Below are 22,844 nucleotides of genomic sequence, written 5' to 3' on the forward strand. Positions count from 1 at the left end.
TCGACGAATACGAAATGTTCATTAAGCTCGCATTGACTCGATCTTGATGAGTCATGAAAGCGAGAGTCTCATCCATATTGTTGTTTTGGGACCCGCCTGCGGGGCTTTTGTTGCAGGCGACGCGGGCGGCGATGCTCGATACCATGCATCTCCCTCGTGAGTGGGAAGTCAATTTGTCGTTTCGCGCTCTTTCCGCTGTAAGTCCTCCACACAGATGGGTTTCATCAGTTGCAGCCATTCCTCGTCATCCCAGAAGATAACCCCTGCCCTCGCACATAACTTCGAGATGAGGTGGGGAAGAAGAGACCTATGTGACTTTGTGCGCACTCATCATGATCTGAGAATTTATAAGCTTGCCCACATTAATGTTGTATCCTTCGGGGAAAACAATTGCATCCCTCGTTCCTTTTGCACCTCGTTCTTATGCGAGAACAGAATCATCCTTCTTGTCACAAATAGATACCACAGGGCAATATGGGCTTTCAAATATTTCTCATCAAAACAGCTTGGAGGTCCACCCAATGGTTTCCAAGTCGCGCCCGGATGGCACAGTGCCTCGAGTATCATATCATAAATGGGGTCGGCGACCAATGCCTCGAATCCAGAGTCATCAACCGTTTCTAGTAGTGTGTTAATTGTAACAGAATCAAACGGTACAAGTCGACCTCTAACAAAAACCTTACCTTCTGCCACCTTCGCCACATTGGCATAGAATTCTCGAACCACCGATATCACCGCCACATTAGGTTGATCTCCAAATTTTTTTCCCATCCCCTGCCCACCTTACTTTACAAGAGTCCCTAAATGTTTATCCTCAAATTTTCTACGAAAGCCTCTCTCGACTATCGGATTTTTATTAATTTTTGCATGGTAATACCGAGCCCGAGCCGCCTCATTCAGTAATCGAGTTCTACCAAACTAACAATATGAGGAAGAGCCGAGATTACCTTTCAATTTCTTGGGTTCCATGGTAATAGACGACGGAGATGGTGAAGTTTGTTGTAGAGGTGACCGATCGAGGATGCCGCTTTATTCTTATGGATGAGTGCGAGCCACGCCGCTTGAAACCTGAATTGAGAGATGATTGCTCCAAAGAAAAAGAGAAAGACGCGCAAGTGAGGGTGGGTTTAGGTGAATTTGTGTGCAGATTGAAAGGGAAAAAGAAAAGGGCGTCTATTTACAGGCAGTCGCGCCCGAGCGGTAAGATTCTACCTCCAGAGCGCGAACTGCACTGTAATTTATTCACGGGCAGAGGCGTTCGCGCTTGAGCGGTAACATCTTACCGCTCGGTTGCGAACTTTCCCCCGCATATCAACCTTTTTTTTAATCAAAATAATAAAAATAATCAAAATTCCAATAAAAACACACAACCTAAATAAGGAAAAAAAATTAAAACTTAGTAGGAAGGTAAGAAATTAGTTCTCAATTTGTAGTCGAGAGATGGAATGTAGGATTCTATCAGCTCTGATTGTTTTGGAATCGAGCGACTCCAATATGTGGCTCCACTGTGCCACCCAAATAGTGCTTCAGTCATTGAGCATTGACTGTGAACGGCTCATATTTCCCATCTCGCAAAGTTATTATGCATCCCGATGGGAATACTTTGGTGATCATGTAAGGGCCGTCCATCTTGACGTGAGCTTGCTAGAAAATAAGCGCATACTTGGAGTTGTACTGTAGCACCATTTCGCCCTCTTTGAATTCCTCAGTGCAATGCGCTTGTCGTGTGCTTGCTTTGTACACTCCTTGTAGGTCAATGCTAGGTCATAGCTTGACACAGAATTCTTCCAATTGGTCCAACTGCAGCAACCTCTTGCTCTTTGGATTGAGTCATCTCTATGGTTCCACAAGGGGTGAATACTTCTCCTCCATCAGGATTTTGTGCATGCAGATTGATGGAATAATTCCTTTGATGTCTTCCACCTTCTAGGAAAACGCCCTTCTTGTGCTCTTAAGAACTTTCAGCAGTTTTCCCTCCATTTCATCTGTCAACGCTGCAGAAATAATGAAAGGTAACTTGTTATTCTCACCTAGATATACGTACTTTAGGTGCGGAGGCAATGGCTTGAGCTCAAGTGTTGGTGGTTCCTCAATGCTTGACTTCGGAGGAGTCAAGTCTCTTCGGTCTCCAAAAATCCTCCAATATCACCTTATTGGCTTCCTCCATGGATGGTTGACATTAAGTATGCCACTAATTCCGCTCTTTCTTCGTCCAAGTCATCCTCCTTTAATTCAGTAGTGAGAGTGGCTTCCAATGGTTCCTTCATATCATCCTGCACAAAATACACACAACTGGCTCCACAGCATCAATTCTAAAACAGTCATCAGTGCGCAGTGTGTGCTTGAAGAGTATTAAACACATCAAAAATAATTTTTTCCTCTCCCACTCCCCAATCTAAACTCCCTTCTTGACATCAATCAAGGCTTTTCCAGTAGCAAGGAATGGTCTCTCGAAAATCAAGGGGCATCTCCATGTCTTCCTCAATGTCGAGTACTACAAAATTTGCTGGAAATATAAACTTGTCCACTTTCACCAACACAGCCTCTATGACTCCTCGAGGATATTTGATGGATATGTCAGCTAGTTGTAAGGACATCCTGTTTGGGCTTAGCTCTCCCAGTCCAAGTTTCTCTTAATACAGATAAAGGAATAAGGTAATACTCGCACTAAGATCACATAAGCTTTATGAAAAAAAAAATCACCAATCATGCAAGGAATAGAAAAATTCCCTAGGTCTTTTAGTTTTGGTGGGATCTTGTGTTGTACCAATGCAGAGCAATTTTCAGTCAAATTTATTATCATGTGATCCTCCAACTTCTTCTTATTAGCTAAGTTGTCTTTCAGAAATTTAGCATAGCTCGGTACTTGCATCAAAGCATCAGCAAAGGGAATATTAATGTGCAATTTCTTGAATACTTGAAAGAACTTACCGATTGTGCATCCAATTTCACTTTTTGCAATGATGCAGAGAAAGGTGGAGGGATAAGATTTTAGATTGTGTAGTGGGTGCGGGTGTAGAGTTAGAAGACTTACCTATGGACGTGTCAGCGGCTTCGTCTCCTTGATCCTTTTTTTCCTTCCCCTCTTGTTCAAGTACCTTTCCCATTCCTCAATGCTATGTCCTTCACTGCTCTTTTGGATTAGTTTCAGTGTTGCTTGGCAAGGTGCCTGAATCTTTGCTGGTGATCATTTTAGCCAACTGACCTATCTGATTCTCCAAACCCTTTATCGATGCATCCAGGTTCTGTAGTCTAGTTTCGGTAGATGATATGAACTTAGACATCATTTGCTCCAAACTAGACTCTCCTCTCTATGCTTTGGTCGATACATCGATTGCTTACCATACTATTGTCCTTCTTGTGGTCGATTATGACTGTTTTGGAGCACCCCATCAGAAATGGGATGTTGCCTCCATCCAGGATATATGTGTTCGAGTAAGGATAATTCCTAGGACGAATTTTGAATCCCATTTGATTTACTGGTGCCTCCTCATGAATATAGAAAGGACCACTATCTTGAAAATCCTTAACATAGTGTTAGCCTCCGCATTTATCATAGAATATCGCTTGCAGGCGCATCGATGTCCCGTTTACATTCAAGCTGTCTATTTTCCTGTTAAGTGCTTCTAATTGTGTAGTGATAGCAGAAAAGTCATTTACCTGGTGAACTCCAGCACCTCCTCCTTTGATTGTTCCTCTCAGATTGAGGGTGATAATGCTAGCAGCCATCTCCTCTAGTAACTCATACCCTTCTTCGACCGTTTCCTCAACAGATTCCCACAGGCCCGCAGCATATATCATGGTACGGTTAGACGAAATTAAGCCATAGTAAAATGTTTGGACAACTAACCCAAGAGGCAACTCATGATGTGGGTATCTCCTTAATAAATCTTTGTAGCGCTCCCAAGATGCGTAGAGTGATTGTGCTCAAATTGAGAAATGGTGGTTATATCCGCTCGCAGTTTCATGATTTTGGATGGAGGGAAGTATTCAAGAGGAATGTCTTGGCCATATCTCCCAAGTTGTGATTGAGCCTACAAGAAAACAATTCAGCCAAGATTTAGCTTTGTCACGCAAAGAGAAAGGAAAATAAACGCAATCTAACAGAATCATCAGACACTTCCGTTAAATTTAAAAGTGTCACAAATTTCTAAAAAAAATCGGCGATGTGAGTGTTCGGATCATCAACGCATTTCTCCCAAATTAGACAATGTTCTGGATCATCTGAATTATGGCTGGTTTGATCTCAAACTGGTTCGCTCTGACGGTTGGTCTCACTATGCTTGGACGTGCTCCATCAAGCTAAGGTTGTGCGTACTACAACATGGGTATTCGCCTTGGTTCTTTGACTCTTAGATCTTCGTGATGCTCTTCCTAACGTTCGTTCTGTTCATCATGTCTCTCAGCCTCTGTTGTTGTCTGCTCTGCGTATTGTTCTTTCAATCTCGGGATCAAATATCTCTAGTTCAGACTCTAGAGATCTTAGCATGCACGGAGAAAAATACCTGCAAATAAATCGAAAGTATCAACAACACAAAATAAAAAAATACTAAAATAAATAGCTAAGAATAAAATTGTGGATTAACAGTCCCCGACAACGGCGCCAAAAACTTGGTCGAGCAAAAAATGCACTGTAAAGTCCTTGGTCAAAATTAATAATATTCAAGCTCGAAATAATCGAATGTGTACGACGTCAAGTAATAATATAGTGTACGAGAGTACGAGTATCGTTCCACTAGAGACTGTATTTCGCAATTCTTATTTATAGTTATTAATTTTTTAGCAACGAGAATTTGAATGATTGTTTACTAATACTATGATTAAATAAAAATTCAAAGAAATTATTCACAACTTAAACGATGAAATAAATAAGCTAAATGATTGATTAAATATTCAATGAGATATGAATTTGCTGGGAATCTCGGTTCACCTACCTCTCATTATTTACTTAATTCGTTCAACAATAATCTACGTTTCTGACGAGATTTCATATCCAATTGAACACGCCCTCTCGAGCTATGCCAAACTAATTCTACTCATTTAAGTAATTAAATCTCTGTAATTATTTATCAAAGGTGAATTACATGTCGTTCTATGAAATCCCCTTTCTTTCGCCCTACCGGACTATCACTATCGACGTGTATCCGATTTCATATTTCTATGTAATTGTAAGTCCACGGATTATGCTACTTGTTCCTATCACGGGCTATTCTCTCGAACTCACTCGCAATATGATTTCTCTATTGATGTTTGCTACGCTTCAAAAACGTTAATGAAATAATAGCACAATCAAGAATAAATCAAGATGCGATATATGAATTACTAAACTAGGTTTCTGGATAGGATCCCATTAAATCCCAACAAATAATGAAACTTAGCTACTCGATGTCATGATTCAAATAAGCAAACAATGTTTAAACTAGACAAAATTAAACTAGAAATATGAGTTGTGACGAAAATGCGAAGAACGGTGCTCGGAAATCTTCAAATATTCACTCCAAGCCTTGCTCCATGCTTTTTCTCCTTTACCCAATCACCTTGGCTGCTGAAATTCCTCCCAAAAAACGTTCCTAGGGTTGTTTTTGTGCAGCCACACTTGGCAACTTCTCATAGAAGGCAAGATATCATCCTCAATATATTTTCCAAATTGAGTACCGGTCGAGCGGTAAGATTCTACTGCCCGAGCCCCGAGTCTTCTGTACTTCACTCTTTGAAATGCACATCTCGCGCACGAGCAGTAAGATCATACCACTTGGACAGCACCTCTTCAATAATTGGAAGTCTCTAATGGCGCCCGAGGGGTAGAAGCGGTGAGATTCTACCGCTCGGGCGCCAAGCTTTCTTCCAAGTCCTCTAAATTTCTTGTGTCTTGCATATTTCTGTTCCGATTTCAGTTCTCCGATCATTTACCTGAAAATTCATCACATACGAGTTAGACACGATCATATGCATATGCTAATTATAAAACGAACAAAATATTTATGAAATGAACGCACAGATGATGGCAAACACACACAAAATTAATGCAATAAAATACGTAAAATAATACCTATCAGCGAGACATCTTGCGTTTGTGTCCAAGTGTTTGGCATGCCAGCAAGTTAAGGCTGAGTATCAGTGGCCAACCGGAAAGCTTAAGCCACATCCTATTCCCGAGTGGAAATGGGAAAATATTACTATGGATTTTGTTGTGGGTTTGTCAAGGACTATCAAGGTATTGAATGCCATTTCGGTGATAGTTGATTGTCTTACGAAATCAGCGCACTTTCTACCTATCAAGACAACATTCACCATGACACAGTATGCAGAGCTGTACATTCGAGAGATAGTCTGAGACCCGAGGTTCACATCTTCTTTCTTGAAGAGTCTACATGCAGCAATGAGGACAAAGTTGTTATTCAGTACAACATTCCATCCTTAAACCGATGGTATGCCAGAAAGGGTGATCCAAATTTTGGATGATCTACTCCGAGCTTGTGTGATCGATTTCAAAGGAACTTGGGAACCGAAGTTACCTCTAGTCGGGTTCACCTACAACAATAGCTACCAATTGTTTATAGCAATGGCTCCTTTCAAGGCTCTATATGGGAGGAATTATAGATCAGTCTATACATTGGGACGAGGTTGGTGAAAGAAGAGAATTTGGTACGGACTTGATCAAGCATACAGCACATCTAGTAGTCAAAATCTGAGATAGGATGAAAACTTCACAAAGCCAACAAAAGAGCTACGCCGATAAGCGACGAAAGAAATAGAGTTGTAGTGGATTACCATGTATTTGTGAAAGTAACACCTATGAAGGTTCCTATGAGATTTGGAAAGAAAGACAAATTCAGTCCAAGTTTCGTAGGACCGGTTGAAATTCTAAAGAAGATTGAAACATTAACTATAGAGTGGTTTTGCCACCCATGCTAGCTGGAGTACACAATGTGTTTCATATCTCGATGCTGCGGAAGTACATATCAAACCCTTCACATGTACTAATTATGAACTTCTGCAGTTGACTCCGAACATGTAATACGAGGAATGATCTATACAAATTCTGGATAGGCAAGAAAGAAGACTCTGAAACAGGTTATACAAATGGTCAAATTCAAGTAGCTAAACCATTCGGAGGAAGAAGCTACTTGGAAAACCGAGAGGGACATGAGGAGTCGCTACCCAAAGTTATTCGGTAGTAAATTTTAATTTCGAGGACGAAATTTAATTTAAGGGAGAGAGGAATTGTATGGTCCAAAATGCGAAACGTAACCTAACTACATGCAAATATAGGGAAAATAAAAAATGAATAATTATATGGTTTTAATTGCATGATAAATATGGTGTGCATGTTTACATGTTTAAAAATGTAGTCTTCTACATGAATGCATAAATAAAACTGTGTTTTAAAAGTTACTCAAGACGCGATCGAGAAACGGAGACCGATGACCATATGAGGGAAAATATTTTTATTGAATAATTACTTTTAATGGTTTAATGTATGGTATATTTTAATGGAATTTCGGAAATAAGGTATTTTAAGGTGTTTTTACACGCCGAGTCGTATTTTGAACCGCTAATCGATTTTCAATAAAAATATGCACTTTTTGAGAACTCGGCTAATATTTTTTCACTTTCCTAAACAAAATATTTTAAATATTATTTAATGGGCTTAATGTGCCTATTATACTAGGTTAATGGGCCTAAACTTGTACCCTGTATTTTATATCAAATAATCAAGCTTCCAAGCTCTTTTACTCTATTCAAAATACACGCCCCTCACCCTAAAAACACAAGGACTCTCCATCAGCAACACAATTACACACACCACAAGAATTTGAGAGGAAAATTCACGTGTAAGTCGTAGGATTTCAGTTGGGTTCCTCTCCATTGACGTTATTCGCATTGTAAGTTGTTTTTCGTGCGTAATAAATGCAAAGGCACACCGTAAACTTTCTTCAAACATCTTTCACACCATATTATGTATATTTAATTATCCTCGCATGAAAAATATGATGCACTACTTTTATTTTCGTTATGACTATATGCATAAAACTATATTTTTATTTTTTTTATAACTCTTGCTATTGATGCACAAAGGGGCTGCCATTGTGGGGTACTTGAAGGGATGTTTTTCCACATGTTTAAAGGTCCTTAGGTGCAAGAGTGAGGTCTGGTATGGTGCAGCTGAATGCGGATCGGTTACGGTGCCCGAATACGCAACAAAAGTTTCAAAACCAAATATTTTACAAGAAAACCAAGCACCCCAACTTATTGTGTGTAGAAAATACCATAAAACACAAAAATGCCATACATAGAGTGTTTTAGAAATTTCTTTACCTATCAATCACAAAAGATTGATGATGGCTCCACATAAATTGTCAACAACTTAGCTCTTGAAGGATTGACAATCTACAAGCCTCCTATTGCTAAAAAATTAAGCCCACCACTAACAATGAAGATCCCCTCTAATTTTTCACTAGAAAAAGTAGAGGATTTTTCTTTGAGAAGGAGATGCTATCCTCAACAATTGAAGAAGTAAAATTTGGAGAAAAATGAAGAGGAATTTCCGGCCATTTACTTGGAATGAAGGGGAGAGAAAAATTTTCTCGGTTGTGTAAAAAGTTAAAGTTACATGAGCATACCATGCATTGTTTGTTGAAAAAATTCCCTCCAACCCTTCATATCCCAATCATGCAATTTTATTTGGGCTTATACAAAGCCCATTGACTTTAATTTAAATGTCTCAAACAAATTTGAGACCAATTAAAGTTTACTTGAATTTACTCAAGCCCACTAGTTGAATAATTATTTCTAATTGGGCTCTACAAGGCCCAATGTTATTTAATTCATTAAACATTTGAATTAAATTAATTATTTGGACTTTAAAAAGTCCAGTAGTGTTTAATTAATTCAACACTTGAATTAATTTAAATTAGTCCATAATAATGTTTATGAAATCACAATTTTCAAACACATTATTTATTTGTGCCAACTTCTAATTTAGGAAGACTTCCACAAATTAAAAGTTACATTCCCCATAATCCTCTTGTAGAAGTCATGCTTCTATTTTTTTTTGCGCTTATAAACTCCTTTAGAAGTCGTTCGACACATTGAACTATTTTCCTTCTCAACGGAATCTAGAAAGTTAGCACTTGTGTGGCCTTCAATGGTTCAATGATACAACTAGCCGTGGGTTCACTTCTCAATGTGATTCGGGACTAAATATGTCCTTGTATGAGCATACCCCAATTGCTCCATTCTTAGTTATCAACTCCTTCATAATAAGAACGTCAGAACTCAAGTCTGATAGTACTCAACCAATCATGTTAAAGGCCTAGCAACATCATTTGCATGATTCCCTATGTATCAAATGATATTGACTGCAAGAACCAATCTATTATGGCTAGCGTAAAGTACGGTCCCTTCATCTCATATATCTCGACCGCTTCGACAACTACTTGTATATCGAGAGCTGTCAAATGATCGATACTATATGTCATGTCGTAGTTGCATCGATGGTGTAATCTAAGAAATCCCTTTCTTATTTACCACCAGCACTCTGATCTGAGATTTCAAACTATATACACATGAGATCACATAGGATATCTATTCCCGAAAGTAAATGGTGAATCCCCGACTACAATGCATCGACTCCTATATGTTTTGACAGAACACCCAACCTTGTCACTCGATGACCCCATGAGAGTAGGTAAACAAGTCAAAGTGCAATGCTAGCATATAGAGTCTCAATGTTGTCCCGGGTCATAAGGACTAATGGTGTACAACCATAAACTAGGACGTTTCCACTCGATAAGTGATAACCACTTGGAAAGTCCTGTATAGAGGGTTGTTCATTGCACTCTACAAGGAGCACCTATCTGCATGCTCGGACATCACAATGTTCCCTACCAATGAAACATGGTAGTCCCATCGCAGATACTAGTCTCAAACTCGAGCGGCCTTTATCCTTCTTAGCGGCGGCAGAATCGACTAGGAACTATTTAGAATATACAGTATTACAAATATGAGTTTCATGATACTCATCATATGAGCATCTCATATTCTTTCTATTATTTCTATATTCAAGGACTTTATATATGCAACAAGCATGCGTATACATATAAAGATGTGCCAAAACAATAATTTAAAATATAATTAAAAATAAAGATTTTTTATAAATAGAGTTTAAACATGAACCCTCGGCCAACACTTGGCTCGACTGGCACCTCCTCTAACAATCTCCCACTTGCACAAGTGCCAACTACCCATATACTTCAAACACATTGATTCGCGATGCTTCTCGAATAATGGTCCAGTTAAAGGCTTAGTTAGTGGATCTGCAACATTATCTGCGGAGCCGACTTCGTCAATCGACACTTTTCCTCTTTCCATAATCTCTTGGAGGATGTGGTACTTTCTCCATGCATGTTTGGATTTTTTATGAGACCTTGGTTCCTTCGCCTGAGCAATGGCTCCCATGTTGTCACAAAACACCGAGATTTGAGCAACTCCATCAGGAATGACGCCCAACTCTTGGACGAAATTCCTTAACCAAACAATCTTCTTTGCTGCAGCTGATGCAGCAATGTATTCGACCTCAGTGGTAGAATCCGCAGTACTGTCTTGCTTGAAACTCTTCCAATAGACAGCAGCACCATTGAGCATGAATACGAACTCAGAGGTTGACTTTGAGTCATCAATATCACTTTGGAAGCTAGAGTCAGTATAGTCTTCAAATTTCAGTTCTCCACCCCATAAACCAAGAACAACTTATTGGTCCTTCTCAAATAATTGATTATGTCTTTCACAGCTTTCCGGTGTGGAAGACCAGGATTCGATTGATATCTACTCACTACACTTATTACAAAAGCCACGTCAAGACGTGTAGTTATCATCTCATACATGATACTACCAATTGTAGATGCATACGGAATGCGTGTCATCACCGCTATCTCTGCATCAGTCATGGGAGACATAGACTTGGATAGGGACATGCCATGACACATTGGTAGATGTCCTCTCTTGGACTCATCCATCGAGAACCGCTTAACGATGGTAGCAATGTATGTGGACTGGGTGAGACCAAGCAATCTTCCTGATCTATACTATAGATCTGCTATTCCCAATACAAAATCATGCTTCATACAAGTCTTGCATCGAGAACGTACTCGCTAACCATATTTTAGATGATTGCAACATCCCTACATCCTTCCCAATGAGTAGAATGTCATCAACATAAAGCATCAGGAATGTCACAGCACTCCCAATGACCTTCTTATACACACAGGGTTCCTCAGGATTCTTAGTAAAACCAAACTCTTTGATTGTACTATCAAATCTAAGGTTCCAACTCCTAGAAGCCTGATTTAGACCATAGATAGATCTATGAAGTTTGCATACCATATGCTCACTTCTGATAGATGTAAACTCTTCAGGTTGAGGCATGTAAATCTCTTCCTTAATATCCCCATTAAGAAAGGCTGTCTTGACATACATCTATCATATCTCATAGTCATACCATGCAGCTATGTCTAGAAATATCCTTATAGAGTTGAACATTGCAACTGGAGAAAAGGTTTCCTCAAAGTCAACTCCTTGAAGGTCTTTCTTAATACCATGCAACCAATCACGCGTTTCGGATCTAGTTCATGGCCTATTAGAAGTAGAAGGCGCTCTGGTGGCATCTACACGGACAGAAAAAGATTGCAGTTCGTTTGAACTCAATTTTTCTTGCTAAAGATGCAAGTTTAGCTTGAATATCTATATCATCTTTAAGATTATAAATACCACCTCCATTTGTTGAATTATTGATTTTAATTATTGGTGGTTATATTGTGCCTATATTATCCCAATTTTGAGCATTTTCTGCTAATGAATCCAAATATTCCATAGCTTCATTTGGGTTTTTATCTTCAAAAGTTCCATTACACTTGAATTCTATTATTTGCCTATTTTAGATATTAGACCTTCATAAAAGCGAGAAACTATTCTCCATGTTTCAAAACCATGATGTGAGCATGTATTAAGTAATTCATTATATCTATCCCAACATTGATTATTTTTAAGGATTATTCAAGTTGCGATCGAGGAACGGAGACCGAGTGATGAAAAACGTAAAATATTTTTAATAAATAATTAATTTTAATTATTTAAAATATGAGTGATGATTTTTCATATTTTTGAAAATAAGGGGTTTTGAGGTGATTTTATACGCCGGGACGTAAATTTTATCGGTGTTGGTTTTTCAACAAAAATATGAACTTTTTGGCAACCCGGCTAATAAATTCATAAACGTATTTAAACAAAATTATTTTTTTATTAATTAAGCACTAATGGGCCTAATTTACCTATTTGGTGGGCTTAAGCCTAATTAGTGAATAATTAACTATTTAATACTCAAAAACCCTACCCTACCCCCATCATTATTCACGCCCCAATTCAGAATTTTGGCTCACACAAAATTCACTCCACACTATACACGACACGCACCTCAATTTGGGAAGAAAAAATCGAAAAGCTTCAAGGGTGTATCAAGCCTAGGCCCTCCTCGTCGCCGTTCTTCATCGTCAACGGATAATCGTGCGTTTAAAACGCAAAGACACGCCATATATCTCCTTTTCTCGTCTATCACATCGTATTATCGTTTTAAAAATGGTTAATATGTAAATTATGACATTCATATTATTATTTTCGAAATATTACTCATAAAAGTCCTAAACTTATGAATTTTGATCCAAAATCATGCTCTATACACGTGAAGGGGCTGCCATGAGATTAGGTTATGATCAAGTAAGGTTTATACATGATTTAAGGTCCTAGCACACACACTAGACTCACGGCAATCACAAAAGAACAAGCAAAAAGGGCTGGTGCGAAAGTTCATGTCATGTGTTCAAGTTGGTTCGGTATTGGGAACATGTGGTCTCGGCTTGGCTTTTGCTGGGGTCAGGGCTTGGCCAGGGTCCGGGAAGGGTCAAGGGTAGAGTCCTAGCCATGCTAGGACTCGAGTTAAGGGCTGTGGAAGGAGTCCTAGCCATGCTAGGACTCCCACCCGAGAGGGCGTGGTGCGCGATTCTAGTGCAGCAGCACGCGGGGAGCTAGGGTCTAGTTTAGGGGGATCGAGACGGGCTAGGTCAAGGGTTAATGGTCCTAGGTGGGTGCACGGCATGCTGGTTCATGGGTTGGGTCGAAGGCTAGGTTCCTAGGCTCAAAAACTTGGAGTCCTTATGCACTAGGAGTCTCGGCCAGCTTGAGTGCAGGTTGGAGTGGTTCGGTTTTCAACTTAGGGTCAGGTCCTAGGGATTAGCATGAGTCCAGGAGGTTCATCAGGGGGCTGGGAAGGGGTTGGCTCTTGATGGCTCGAGCTTGGCTCGACGAAAATCCAGCATGGCTCGTTGGTGATTCAAACGTAGGTCTAGAGTTTTTAAAAGATAAAATAAATCGAAACACGGCTCACAGGGCTCGAGTCGTGGTTCACGAGGGCTAAAATAATCATGAAAATCTAAGTTTTGAATTTAGGAAGTTTATATTAAAGTTTGGAATTTTTCGGGATTAAAACACCTTCAAAACTTACGAAATAATTAAAAAGTCTAGTATTTAAGATAAGTAAAATTATGGGAATTTTAATTTAGGTTTAAATAATTATTTGTGATATGTTAGATTCAATGAAATAATAAAAAGTCAAAAACGAGGAATTTTATGTCTAGGGGTAAAAAGGTCATTTTACACCTAAAAATTAGTAAACTCATGGTAGTACCCTAAATACTGTTTCACATGCTATTATGATTATTTTGAATGTATAAGGATTTTTTTAAGCTAAAATGTTTATGTGAAAGGTTCATGGAATTTTATGATTCATTTATGGAATTTATAACGAAACTATAAAGTTAAAAAGAATATATTGCATGCTTGTTTTTAAAAGAAAAATGATATTAAATGCATGATTTTTATGGATTGATGAAAAAGTAAAAGGCTGAATGAAGTGAAGTAATTGTGACTATTGAGGATATGAGGATATGAAGATAAGAATGGGGATGTCGTGAGGGAAAGGGGCCCTAGAGGGAGCCTGTTTATGAGAAAAGGCGTCATAGAGAGCCCGACGATCGTATTTCAATTCGATGAGGATAGGCCAAGGCTCAGTGGACGAGAAATCGTTGCTGATGTCCTCGCTGCCCAGTACTGTGGTTACATGTAGATGGATCCATCGACTTTTTGAGGATGAGGAATGTCAAAATTGATTATCTAAATTCAATAAAAAAAAAATGTTTATGATCATGATAAAAGGATACACGTTATGAATGAGGTAAAGGAAAAATGTTGAGGTTTATGTTATGCATATCATGAAAATTTTATTTTTACGTAAAAGTATCTTTCACTGTTGCATGTGATTTTATACGTATTGCTTGTTATCAAGATTATGATGTGTTGAGTCTTTAGACTCACAAGGTTTGATGGATCCAGGTGAGATTGAGGGGGGTCTTGACGGTTGACCTGACTGGACTGAAGGTGCACACAACCCGAGGACCAGCGCTTCTACTTTTCCTCACTTATGATTTATGATTTTGCTTTACGTTGAAAGATTTTTAAGACTATTTATTTATTCTTTGAGTAGTTTTTGAGAGGATGATATTTTTCACGTTTATTGCTTTTTAGGTTTGGTAAAACAAGTGACGATTTCATGTTTTGACAATTTCCTTTGGGTTTTCAAACACTAGTTGTTTTTTTAATTAAAATGTGAAAAATATTTTATAAAAATATTTTCATGAAGTATTGAGGGTTCGGCCGTTGCATGTTAAAAAAAAATTCTAGTAATTTTAAGCATTAAAAAGGGCAGACGTTTCAGTTGGTATCAGAGCAAAGGTCCTGTAAAGGGTTGTGCCACCATCAGCGCTAGGAAGATCAGTCGTCAAGCCTCGATTTGTAAGTTTACATGTTTTTTAATATTTATTATGGTGTTACCTGCATGATGACATGAATGATATGTTTACGTTACATGATTACTAGCTTTTTGAGTATATATGTTTTACATGCTTAAATTGCTAAATGAATAAGGATATGTTCCATGATTAGAAAACGTAGTTTTAAATGCATGTTGGTTACGTTAGAGTTTGGAAAACGTTCAGATAAAATGCCTCCTAGACGTGCCCCTGTTAATGAGAATCAAGCCGAGAACAGCGTGAACCATCAAGGAAATGCACCCCCACCACCTCCTCCAGGGGATGCTGCTACTCGTGCTTTAGAGGGAATAGCTCGTTTCTTCGAGCAACAATTACAGCAACAGTTATAACGCCTCGAAAATTTAAAAGCCCACGCGAACCACATATATGCAGTTATTAAATTCTCTTGTATTTTAATTACTTGTTTCCATTGCATAAATTATTTGTGTTGTGCATATTTGCAGTTTTAAAATATATTTTTCTACATGGTTGCAATAAATGTATTTTTAAAGGTTATTCGAGTTGCGATCGAGAAACGGAAATCGAGGGCTGAAAAATAGAAAATGTTTTTATTGGTTAATTGTTTTTAATTATTTAAAATATGGGTGATGCTTTTTCATATTTTTTAAATAAGGGGTTTGGAGGTGATTTTATACGACGGGACGTAATTTTTATCGGTGTTGGTTTTTCAACAAAAATAAGAACGTTTTGGGAACCGGCTAATAAATTCACAAACTAGTCTAAACAAAATAATCTTTGGTATTTAATTAAAGGTTTTTGGGCTTAATTAGGAGGCTTAATAGGCCTAAGCCCTATTAGTAGAATGATTTAATATATAATATTTCAAAACCCTTCTCCCCATCACACAACTACACGCCTCCCACTTTCAAAATTAAGAAATTCTCCACAAGACTCTTCAACCACACGACACACATGCATTCAATAATTGTATAGGAATTTTCGAAGGGTCAAGGTAGAATCAAGTAGCATTCTCCTGAGTGTCTCATGTTGCAGTTAGGACAAGGCCTGATTTCCTTGTTGTAAGGGTTGGTGAAGGCTTCCTTGGCTGGTCCACTTGCATGGTTGGGTCTTTTAATGTTCTGTCCACCATGGGATGACTGACCAGAAAAGGGTCGTTTGTGCTTACTTTATTCTTCTCTACGCTTGATGTCAGTCTCAGTGCTCATGGCAGCTCCCATAAATTCAGCAAAATTTGTGGGTTTGAATACAGCTAGGGACGACTGTATCTGACTGTGCAGTTCTTTCTTGAAACGGTGCATTTTTAGGGTCTCATATGACATTATGGTTGGAATGTACGTTCCGAAGTCATTGAATTTTGAGGTGTACTCAATCATAGTCAAATCTGAATTTTGCTTAAAGTTTTCAAATTCACTCGGCTTTTGAAAACGGAATTCAGCTGGATAGTACTGTTTCAGAAATTACCTTCTGAATGTCTGCCACGTAATTGGTCCATTCTCAGCTATGGCTGGTGAGATGGTCTCCCACCACTTGCGTGCTGTATGCTCAAGAAACGGTATTACCACATCTACCTTGAGTTTTTCGGGAACTTCTAGCAGATGAAGTTGGCTTTCTATATTTTTCAGCCTATTGTTGCTAAGTTCCAGGTCAGGGTTCCCATCATAGGTTGGAACTCGGTTTTTGCAAAGAGACTCGTAGTTGTATTTGATGCCACGTAGTTGGGGCTCTGAAAGGGGTTGGTTGATGTTGGCGTTCGGGTTTGCAAACCCTTATAGTGTTGCGGCCACAATGGTTGCAATTGTCATCATGTCTTCTTGACTAAGGTTATGAGTATATAATTTAATAAAATAATTTAATCATTTATAATGCACTAATTAAACCATTATTTAATTATATTAAATTTAATAATAATTCATGGGATTTACGTGAGCTGTTTTTTTTTTGGCACTACACTATTTAAAGTATAGTTTATTACTGACGGCACAAAAACCACATTGTTAATAAAAAATGCGGATTAATTATTCTTAAAATTATATTTTTGAATAACCCTGATACTAACAAAATATTCTTTAATCCAAAATAAAATGATCATAGTACATTCAAATAAATGGAAAAGCCAAGAAATTTTTTTTACAAAATGGAAGGGAAAAATTCTTTTTATTGAAAAAATATATTAATATTGTTATTTTCATTCTTCAGTAAAAAGAATGAAGGTACTGCTTCATAGCAATTTCAAAAAAAAAGTGGGTCTTATATATGCATGGGCAAATCTTGGCCATCCATCCTATCATGGGGCAATGCCCACATGGGTAGGATGAAATAAACCGCGCAAAACATAGTTTTCTTTTTTTATTTGATTTTCGGTAAAAAAATGTGTTCGATTTTTGTTACATTCAATGTTTCAATTCAAAATGCAAAGCAAAAATTCAACAGTAAGGTTTAGCAAGTAATTTTCCATTTCCTCATAAAATTAAATGCCCATATATTATTTTCAATCATTTTCTAATACAATCCTTCATTTCCCCATCAATTCATAGCGCCAAATCCCAAATCTCTCCTGCTCAATCCTCTCTTTTCTCTTCTTCAGCAGGCGATAAATTTATTTCTATCTAAAATCCTTCTTTCTTATTTTCTTTTTTCCAGTCAGAATTGTGAGAGTTTTGTGTGACGGTTCAGAATTACACAGCGCTTCTCATCTCCGATAAGTTCCGAATTCGTGGTACTTGATTTCATTGATTTTGTAGGAGATTTGTGTTAGTTTTGTGGCCCATGTGCCACCTTATTATTATATATTTAATTAATATTTTAATATCTAATTATTGTTTAATAGATAATGCTTATTATTAAATAAATAAGAAGGATATTCTAGGACCTTCCTTTCAGCTCACTGGAAGTTGAATTGGTCAGAGTGGTTTTATACTAATAACACACTTTGATAGAACGTGTCATTTTATTCGATTTACGTGAAACGGTCTTCTCTCCCTATAAGAGAGGAGCACATATATCATAATCTATCACTCAAAAAAAAGCTATGTGACTTGAGAATTATGTTAGAGTAGATGCCCTGCAAGCCAACGGTTGGCTAGGGAATTTATTGACTCAAGTGAAATAAACAATCTTTATTTAATATAATTTAACTTTTTATGGTCTTGTTATACTTTATCTGTATACCCATGCAAACAGCATAGATAAAGTCCTTGATTATGCTTTAATACAAATGAATCGTAATTCGATGTTGAAACTCATTTGTAAACACTGCATATTGTAAATTCGTTCCTAGTCGATTCAGCCGCCTAAAACAGGGATAAAGGCCGCTTGAGCTCGAGACTAGCATCTGTGATGTTGTGTACTGCATTTCTTGATAAGGACATAAAGATGTCCAAACATGCAGATGGGTAGTCATATGATGATTATACCGAACAACCCTCCCTCGGACTTTCCAAGTGGTTATCATTCATCGAGAGGATAAGTCCGTGGTTATGATTGTACACCATTAGTCCTTACGACCTGGGACAACACTGAGGCTCTATATGCTAGGACTGTGGTTTGACTCGTTTACCGGCTCCAGTAGAGTCATCAGGTGGCGAGGTTGGGTACAGTTGCGAAACATATAGGAGCCAGTGCATTGTAGTCTGGGATTCACCGCTCACCTACGGGTGTGGATATCTTATGTGACCTTATGAAATAATAGTGCATGGAATCTCTGGCCAGAGTACGAGATGTACGTTGGAGAAGGAGTTCTCCAAATAGTACACGCGATGCCACTATTATAGTTATCACATAGTTATCGAATTATTATGCAACCCTCGATGAACCAATGGTTGCAGATTCGATCGGGATATATGAGATGAAGGGACCGTACTTTACGTTAATCATAATCGACTGGTTCTTGCAGGCACTATCAGTGATACCTAGGGGATCATGGGGCGATGCCACTAGACGCTCTTACCATGATCTGATGGGTGCGATCAGAAATGAGTTCTGACATTCTTAATCAAGGTGTTGATGAAAAGAATGGGGCTAACTAGGGTAAGCCCGGATAAGAATAAATATTATTCTGAATCACAAAGAGTTGTGAACCCACGGCTAGCTGTATCCCTGAACCATTGAGGGTCACACAAGCACTGGATCCTTTGTTCCCATTGAGAGAATAAATTCAAGGAGTCGAATTTATATTATGATATAGTAAATTCAAGGAGTTGAATTTATGATAATTAAACTTTGAGAAAATAAATTCAAAGAATTGAATTTATGAGATAGTAAATTCAAGAAGTTAAATTTATGAAATTTAGAGAGAAGAAATTCAAGGAGTTAAATTTATAAAATTGAGAATTTAATTTATTAAACTCAAAAGTTGAGTTTATTAAATAATAAATTTTGGATGTGATAAATTCAAGGAGTTGAATTTATATTTCAAACTAAATTCAAATGTTGAATTTATAATCGATTTAATTTATTAAACTCAAAAGTTGATTTTATTAAAAATTAAATTAAATATAGTGAGAAGTATGTTTAATGGGTTTGTAGAAGTACAAGTCAAACATACTAAATAATTAAAGATCTTAATAGACTTTGATTAATTAATTAAACTAGTTGGACTAGGCCAATTAATTAATCAAGCACATTAATGTTAATTATGATAATTAGGTCATGGAATTTTTGACCTAAAATTATAGGCTCCACTAATTTGGATTGTGAGATTTTGAGAATCACAACCATAATTTTCCAAATATTTAGTTTACTTAATTAATTAAATTAATTAAATAAATGATAAAAAAAAAAGAAAGATTTAGATTTCTTTTTATTCCCAATTTTTGCATACGTATATTCGAGACTTTGGCTTGGATATTGACAAGAAAATTTCGGCTCTTCCATAGATTAATACTCTCAAAGTTTTGAACAAAAATTGGGCGTTCTATCTCTACGCAAAAATCTTCTATACTTTCTAGTGCAAGTTAGAAGAGGAACAAGTAATCCGGTCGTGGACCTGATTCGAAGATTAAAGAATTAGATCGAAGAACGTTCGTAGGGATTTACAACAAGAGCTACGTCCGCTAATACCGGAGTAGTTGGTGCCAAGTGAAATTATTCACCAAAGGTATAATTTTCTAAACATCCTATGAATGTTTGTTCATGAAAACCATACGAGTGTCCAAATATTATTTTGTTTTTCAAAATAAAATAAAAATTTTAAAACTTCCGCTGCGTTTAGGCACGTAGAAAACCGAGATCCAACAGTGGTATCAGAGCCAACGTTTTTCTAAATCGTATGGTTTTGATATTGAATAATTTATTTCTAACCACACAAGAAAATTTTTCAAAAAATTGTAGCTCCATTAAAATTTATTTTTTCCAGAAAAAAAAAATTTATTTTCGTTTCTGCCCGGAACTGTTCCGGGCAGCCCATGCGCGAAGGGTCGCGCACGGGGGCGCGCAGCGTGCGCGCACGGCAGCGCGCAGGCGACAGACGCCTGCGCGCGCAACGCCCGCACGCAGACGTCGGACGCCTTCGCGACCGCAGCGCGCGGCGTCGGCGTGCCCCGCGCAAGCGCAGGCGCAGGACGCCTGTGCGATCGCGCGCGCGCGGTGCCGGCGCGCCAGCGAGCGCCTGTGCGCGTTCTGCACGCGCAGGGCCACTGCTGCTGCCCGAAACGTTCGGGCCGCGGGCGGGCAGCAAGGGCGGCTGCCCGGGATCGTCTCGGGAAGCGTGCAAATTGATGGGCTTGAATTGTTTGGGCTCAGGGTGCAATTTTCTGATTTTTCAAATTTTTGGGTAAAATTGATATTTTTGAAAATTGGTTCAATTTTTATTTTGGACAAATAATTTTTGAAAAATTAATAATTGTCTTGTAAAATAAATAATTAAAATATGATTTTAATTATTTATTGTAAAAATGAGTTTTTATAAGAAATCAATTATTATTGATTTAATTGGAAATTAAATAAAGGAGTTTATTTAATTTATTAAATTTTTAATAATTGTGGTGGTTAGTGATAAAATTATAAGATATATGATTGATCAATTAATTAAATCGCTTAATTAAATTGATGTTAATATTTGATATTAAATGCATGAAGGATGATCAAGAGCCTTGACCAATGTGTTAAGTGTAGGTTAGGATATTTTACTGTTTTATTCGTTTTTTTTCATATTTGATATTATTAAAGTGGGCCTGGTTTATGGCCCGTTCCCACCCCATGAGATGTATCCCTTATGTGCCATGGCTATTTAAATGTAATTATTAGAAATAGTGGGAGATCAAGACTGGAAGATGGTGGGCCCGATGAACGAGATGAAGGCTCTTGTAATAATTGCATTTGCATCCCTGCATTCACCTAGGTTTTGGACCTGGATCCATGTTTGGCTCACATGGATCTAATACTGTTGGCGATCGATCATCCTTATTTATTGTTGAATGTCATATTATGATATATGTGATATATAGTAGTATGCATGTATGTATATTATTAGATAATATAGTTGCATGAATCCGGCAAACATACAAACTCGTGGCACGCGATTTTTAAATTAAAATGATGAGACAATTTTAAAATTAAAATCCCTCATTTTGAATAAGATTCAAAATTTATATCAAACAGAAAAGTAAAAATTAAAGGAGTTTAATTTTTCCTTGCCTTCCATCAACCGTGGTTGCATGTTGATCGCTACCCGCGGACAGTGTCTAGCTCATATTATTGGGGAGGCCTGTACGCCGGAAAGCTGTGACTTCCACCGGACATATGATGTGAATTGAGTGGAACTCCCATGACTTCGGCTCATATTATTGGGGGAACTCATGGCGACCGTCTACTACAATTCAATATTGATGGGTCGGTTTGACACGCGAAAATAAACGCCGTCATATTATTGGGTCCTTATTAAACGTGAGGCAAAACACGCGGAGGTTGCATAGGGATGCAATTGGATTCTACCTTTTAAAAATTATAATTGGCTGATATTATTCGGGATTATAATTGGCTAATTGTACTCTACGTGCCCACTAAGTAAATGCGATTTCCCTTTTTCATCAGAGGGTGGTGGAAATGTCAAAATAGTGGGAGGGAATTTATAAAATAAAATCTATATTTTATATCTTAAAATTATTTTAAAATAATCGGCAACTATTATTTTGTTTCCATATCAGTATATTTTTCGATTTCGTCACATAATCCAATTTTGTTAACAAGCTAACTGAATCTAATTTTCAAGACTGGTTGGGAAATTGTTCTGAATTCAGAAAAAATGACATACACACTAATGTCAGTCCTGTTGAACTGCAAAGCATGCAAGATGGTAGGACCATAGTATGCAAGCTAAAGTGTAACATGCTCGCTTCTTTGTCAAATGAACTGTAGGGACAGTTTGAGGAAATATTGATTGCCACTGATATTCGAATACACATGCAAGAGTTGCATGGTGCATGAAACTCATACAGTGATGCACACCACTTTTAAAAACTCATGAATACACGCATGCAAGATGGGGCTTTGGCCCATGAGCGTGGTGTACATATGATTGGGTTTAATGAGAAAGTGGTGAGCCTGGAATATGTGATTCCTAACAAGTTACTAGATAACATCAATTTGTTATCTCTCTCTTCCTCATTTGACGAGGTTATGGTGAACTTCAATTTGAATAAGATAGATGATAGCCTTGAAGAGCTAGTCAATACGCTTATAACTTATGATATCACCATAAAACAAGGAATCGTTGTTTTTCTAATGGGCCTCTCGTCAGACGAAAATGGCCCACAAGTTAAGGGAAAGAAATGTTCCGTCCCTCACAAGAAAAACAATCCCAATAAGAGGCAAACTCTGAAAGACACTTAAAAGGCCTACAAAGCTCGATAAGTTAGAACATATTTATTTCACTGCAAGAAATCCGGACATAAGAAATTATATGTGCCAGAAATGTTCTGTAAATGATAAGTGAATGTCCAAGTAAAC

Source organism: Primulina tabacum, chromosome 7 (assembly GCF_025594145.1).
Source record: "Primulina tabacum isolate GXHZ01 chromosome 7, ASM2559414v2, whole genome shotgun sequence".
Lineage (NCBI taxonomy): Eukaryota > Viridiplantae > Streptophyta > Magnoliopsida > Lamiales > Gesneriaceae > Primulina > Primulina tabacum.